At 37.5% G+C, this 6,520-nt stretch overlaps 1 pseudogene; it reads right to left on the bottom strand.

The window, feature by feature from the left end:
* Positions 1-4,632: 4,632 nt before the first annotated feature.
* LOC112866384 (ATP synthase peripheral stalk subunit d, mitochondrial pseudogene) lies at positions 4,633-5,217 on the bottom strand (annotated as a pseudogene).
* Positions 5,218-6,520: the final 1,303 nt, after the last annotated feature.

Here is a 6,520-nt window from a genome sequence, read left to right as displayed (position 1 = left end):
GTCTGAGCTTCATTGATTTATTTACCATTATTCCTTTAGTGTGGACTTTGGAAATGTAGTTATAACTATTATATTTCCAATAAAATAGGAAACTGAATTTTCACTACTGGAATGTTGGCATATATTTGGGTTAGTTTCTTTTTAAATGTTCCCTATATTTTATATTTAAAATTGATTAAAATAACCTGTTTTATACATTTATCAACATGATCAAATATATCCTATGCTTTAGGCTAGAAGTTTGGGACGTTTGGCTACCAAACATTTCATCCTGTTCATACCATATTGGCCAACATTGTATAAAGCCTAACATTTGCTGGAATTTTAGCAAGTGAAAAGAACCAGGATACAAAAGGTATCTTCTGTAAGCTTAATCTGTAAATTTACCAGATATATTTATTTTCTTTAAGCTCCTGAATAAAGCTTGGATATGAGAATTATGATCCTTTAAAAATGTATTTTTATGAAGATAGTCAATTTGGTCAAACAGTTGGGCCCACTGGTCAGCTAACATGAAGAAACATTTTTAGGTAAATATGATGGAATGTAATATAACAGGGAATCTACTCTATGCCTCAAACATATAGAATACATAGCTGGATAAATTAAATGCATAGCTAAACTGGAAATCAAGAATGGAAGAAGCCACAGGCATTTGAAAAGAATCAGAAAAGCAAAGAACACTGAATAGACACCTAGCCAAGATGTCCATAGGGAAAACTAAGGAATATGGGGCTCTACTCCTGATATATACTAATAATCCTGACTCCTGATTCGAAAAGTATAGGAAGCAGGAGTTGAGTTGACATGAGAAGGCCAGGAACCACACAGGCATATATTGTGAATTGTATCCCAGAAAAATTCCACCCCGGTTGCCACAGGAAAATAGCAAAGGAATTTTCTGTCTGCCATCTGTCTGAATAATATCCTCCCAATTTCATCCTTGTAAACCTTTGTTCTACTTGAAAGGTGAATAAAGGGGACCTTCTCCTGCCACAAGGCCTTTGAATCTATTGTTTCCTCTGCTTTGGATGTTCTTCCAGGGAGCCATGTGTCTCATCACTTTTCCTTGATCGGGTCATTGGTCAAAGATCATTTTGCCAGAATGGCCTTTCCTAAACTGCCTGTCCCCTTTACCTTTCTTTAGATTTCACCATAACGCTTATCATCTAAAAGATGACAAGTTGATTTGTTTACTATCAATCTTTGTCTAGTAGAATTAAATGCTATGCTTACAGGGACATGTTTAACCTCTTACTACATAGAAAATCATCTGGCATGCAGAAGATGCTCAGTAGTGGTTGTTATTAAGAATGTGAGGAAGGAAAGGGAAGGGAAGGAAAGGGAAGAAAGGAAAGGAATACAAACAGGTAAAGTAAATAAAAGTTTGCCTCTCTAAAAATAAAGGAGACATAGTTTGGGATTTATTGCTCACTGAGTTACCAAGCTGTTCTCATTTTTTAAAAAGTTGCAAATATTATGAAGTCATCAGTGATATTGTGTGAGGAAACAGATGTGCATTTGATATTACAAAGAATTAAGACTCAATGTGTTTAAAATGCCAATTTAATAATCATCAGTGCATTACTACCCTCTAATCAAAGATCTAGTTTATGGCAGGAACCATTCTTCTCGATCCTGCTTGAGTTTAAGAAATTTGTCCTCAAGATTGTGCTACTACAGAAGTAGCAAAGAATTTATACCCACATTTCTTTCTCAGTTCATAATCTCTCTTCATGTTTCCTGTATTCTACTCATCTTCACCAATAGACACAATTTTTATAAACTTTATTATATGTCTGATGTCAAGTGGATTTTAAGATCAAAGTAGGCAAATGTGACCCAATGGCCATGTCCAGTCAGTAGAACTCTCCATGGGACAAATGTCTCCATATGGGACAAATACCAAATTTTGAAATCCTTTAGTGCCTTTTCATGATTTTGGTGTATAACTTTATGCTATCCAGGTTAGAAATGCTGACTTCCTATCTAAAAACTTTAATTTCCACAATATAAGATGTAAACCTTCATCTGAGTCTTGAAAGGTGTATAATACTGTGCCTTCTTTGGATCGATCCTGAAGGGAAATATAAAAATCATGACTTTTATCATGTTACCTACTGATTTTTAAGCACTATCCATAAGAATTGCCCTTGGTTATGAATATTTGAAATCTATAGGGCAAACATGAATGACAGTAAAGAGAAAACAGGGTCAAAATTGGCAAAGATTTGTCAGACTGAAGGAGAAGATGTTTTAAGAAAGGTGAAGAAGAAGTTTCTTTGAGAGACCTACAAATGAAATCTAGCATTCTTAAACATTTTATTTATTAACTTGGTTCAGTATCATGAATATTGGATTTGATTCTTTGAGAGGGCCTCTCTTTACATTCCTGTCTTGAATCCAGAAGATGAACTTAAAGTATAGTGTGGTTACTTACACATCATTATAGGCTTCATATTGTTTTAATGATTCATTCTTTCAGTAAGCATTTATTGTTCATGACTAATTGCATAAGCATTTAAGCTGCGGTTGAAATCTATCCCGTTTAATGAATTGATTCAGTATACTACTATTGTGATCCACGTTTATCAGCTTGGGGTCAGAACATCTGGGTAGGCAGAGTTAACAACTGGGAAAGTTAAGACATTCCTCTTCCTTTGCTCTTCATAATAATTCATAGGAGAAATAATGTAGTCATCTCAGTAACTTTTGTTTGTGTGTGGAAGTGGGAGTTGGGGAATGGTGGATAATAGTGACCATACCCAGATCATCCTCCAGTGTGAAAGAAGCAGGAACAGAACTGAAAGGAAGGCAGAAAGAAGCTCTGTTTCTTTAACCTCCCAGAAGAGTGTGTGATTGGCTAAAAATTTAATTCATTGGCTTACTCTAATTACAATTCAAACCAATCTATAAAAACTGGCCACATTTTAATGATGGAGCTCTAAAATTATTCTTCTTTAAGAAGACATCATACCTATAACACATGTTAAATGCTTCTTTGTTATTATCTTAGCCAAAAGTCACACTTGGACACATTTTCTTCCTTTATATTGAGCAACATATGATGGAATGAACCCTTTAAAAGAGTCCTTCTGGACATAATTTAAGACAGAGTTTGTAGGACATGTGGGTGGCTCAGTAAGTTGAGTGTCTGTCTCTTGATTTCTGCCCAGGTCATGATCCCAGGATCATAGGATCGAGTCCCAGGTTAGTCTCCACACTAAGTGTGAAGCCAACTTGGGATTCTCTCTCTTTCACCCTCTGCCCGTCTCCTCTGCTCATGCTGGATGCAGATTGTCCATGACTAGCATGGTGATTCAACAGTGTTATTAGGGGCCTGTCCTACTCCTGAGTTTCATTTTCTTCATGTTTAGTGTATGGCTTCCATTTCTGAGGTTTTTCTATGGCCCAATGTAGCTTCTGATGCTCTAGGCAACATATTTATGTCCTGAGCAGCATAAAGGATAAAGATGGAAAGAGAACATGTCAGATACCTCAATGGGAATACCTCAGGGGAGTCCACATTCTCAGCATCCCCACTCATATACCAGTAGTATGTAAGAAATTAGTAACGTGGACATACCTAGTGGGAGGCTAAGAAATTGATCTTGGCTAAAGATCGCTCCTGAACAAACGGTAGGATTCTTTTCTGAAAGAAGAGGTAAATGGATACCTGGTATGCAACTAGAGGGTCTGTCACGGAAAGTGGGATGACCACAAGGTATCACATGTGTGCAGGGCTTGCAGTAGCTGGCAGAACATTGAGAGGTCCTTATGTAAATCAAGACCAAAAAGGTCATGATTCTTTTATGTCAAACATCAGGAATTCTGTATGAGAAAGGTATACCATTAATAAATAGGGAGGCAGTGGGCTATCATTAAAATCCAATTGGGGATTAAAACAGACTTCTTTTCTTCATTGATGATTTTATATTCTTCATCCTTGAGGAAAATATAATTTCTTTCTTTTTTAAAAAATGTTCATTCACTTTAGAGAGACAAAGTGCACGCACGTGCAAGTGGGGAAGGGTCAGAGAGAGGTGAGGACAGAGGATCTGAAGCAGGCTCTGTGCTGAGAGTAGAGAGCCCGATGTGAGGCTTGAACTCACAAAGAACATGAGATCATAACCTGAGCCGGACTCAGACACTTAGTCTGCTGAGTCACACAGGTTCCCCAGAAAAATATAATTTTTACATGGTTAAGAACTGAAGACTTTTAGAAGATTGGCCAGTAAAGATTGAGAATAAAAAGAAGTTTAGCTACAGAGTTTTTAAAAAAATGCTCGTTTCTGGGGCGCGTGGGTGGCTCAGTCGGTTGAGCGTCCGACTTCAGCTCAGATCACGATCTTGCAGTCCGTGGGTTCGAGTCCCGCGTCGGGCTCTGGGCTGATGGCCCAGAGCGTGGAGCCTGCTTCCGATTCTGTGCCTCCCTCTCTCTCTGCCCCTGCCCCGTTCATGCTCTGTCTCTCTCTGTCTCAAAAATAAATAAATGTTAAAAAAAATTAAAAAAAATACTCATTTCTTCTATATCTTTGATACAGTGGTCAATGAGTCAATGATATGTCCTGTCAAATCTAGTTATTTAATTCTCATGACAGTGAGTTTCTGTTTGTTTGTTTCTTTGTTTGTTTATTTATTGTGTCCACAGTTTATAATACAAGGACCAGAGCTTTCTCCCCAACTCAGGTTTATAAATTTTTCAATTGGCTTGTGAGGTCAGTAGGGATACTTTTTTTTTTTTTTTTTTTTTTTGTCTAATTTGGTTTCTGGGAAGACTTTATTCAGGTCCTCAATGCTCATCTGTTCACATGGAATTATGTTCTTCATCTTCTCCAGCTCTTTTTCATATTCCTCATTCCTGGCCTTTGAGGGAGACAAAAACTCAGCACATCTTTTCACATCTTCTTTTTCTTCAGCAACTACCTGGACAGTATATTTACCTCTGGGCATTAAACTTCTCAAAGTCATCTACCAAGCCAGACGTCACCACATTGACCTTGTAGTAAGCCCAGTAAAGGGCTTATAGCAGGTGGATTCTAGGGGAGAGTAGCCAACCTGGATGGAGGTGAGGGTCTCATTCCAGGATTTCAGGGAGTTAGCAATGGCCTTTTGGTTTCCAGTTATGGTCTCCCCAAAAGCTACCCAGTCAATGACTTTTAGAGCAAGTTTTTGCCCAGCTATCTTGAGATCTTTCACCTACCCTGGCAGCCCCATGAGTTTCTTATTTTAAGGAGCAATAGTTAAAAATGTGACCCATATCATTTGAGGAACTTAATCCTGGATTTAATAATGCTGGTTGCTGAGCCTGCTCTAGAGATTTGGAGACAGTTTAGCTGTGATGTGGTCTAGGACTTTCTAGTTAGCAAAACCTCAAGGTGGCTCCATCCTGTCTAGAAAGTTTTCTGTTCTTGGTTATTGGATTTTTTGGAGGGAGAGAGAATAGGTCATTGTGGTAGAGAGTAGGCACAGAAGAGTAGAAAGCAATATTGGAAAATTTTCATCAGAGAGATACTGTAATTAGTTTTCCTCAAAGGAGCATGAACCCAGTAATAGCCTGAACAACTTCAAACCACAAACCTTAGTAAACACCTGTTACTTAATTATAAATTTTTACTAGTTAAGCTTTCTTTTTGCCTCACTTTCCTCATTTATTAAAAAGCTTATTCAGTTGCATGAGTTTTAAAATATTTTGTATCAGTGAAGTGGTAAAAAGTAAAAGTTACCCATTAAAATAAAAGTATTTGGAATTGGCTGATTTTCTTGTCTTACATACTTATTTGATTTTTCTTATTATTTGCCAACCAGTGTTTTCTAATTTTGGACTTACTGAAGAAAGTCAATAATTTTCTGTGACTTACTGATGGATCTTTTGTAATTACTGACATATTCAGTCACTGTGAACAATCATTAATTTAATGTTCTCATCATTCCTTATCTAGCCTATTCTACATATTTGATTATTGTTTCCCCTGAGCTCCTCCCCATAGCATATAACATATCCTCAATGGAATGTAAGCCACATGAAGGTGGCATTTTATATCCATGCAATGCCTTTCTCTTACATATTATAATATCTTGTCATTTTGGAAAATAAAGTAAAAAATGTATCTTAAATGTAGCTGAATTTCAGGGCACCTGGGTGGCCCAGTCAGTTGAGCATCAGACTTCAGCTCAGGTCATGATCTCACGAGGCTTGTGGGTTAGAGTCCCACATCTGGCTCACAGCTGTCAGCCAGGAGCCTGCTTTGGATCCTCTGTCCCTTTCTCTCTCTGCCCCTCCCCCACTCATTCTCTCTCTCTCTCTCTCTCTCTCTCTCTCTCTCTCTCTCTCACACACACACACACACACACTTTCTCTCTCTCTCTCTCTCTCAATAATAATAAACATTAAAAATATTTAAAAATGTAATTGAATATTATTTTGGCAGTAAGCTAAGTAATAATTTTTAGCTATTCTTCACAGTGGCCTTATAGGCTGGCTGCTATTTATTTAAGGTTATCTTTCCCCTAGAGAGGA

Source organism: Puma concolor, chromosome A2 (genome assembly GCF_028749965.1).
Source record: "Puma concolor isolate L17-30 chromosome A2, mPumCon1.1.hap2, whole genome shotgun sequence".
NCBI lineage: Eukaryota > Metazoa > Chordata > Mammalia > Carnivora > Felidae > Puma > Puma concolor.
The sequence above is the reverse complement of the archived record's forward strand: the minus strand, read 5'-3'. Positions and strand labels throughout refer to the sequence as shown.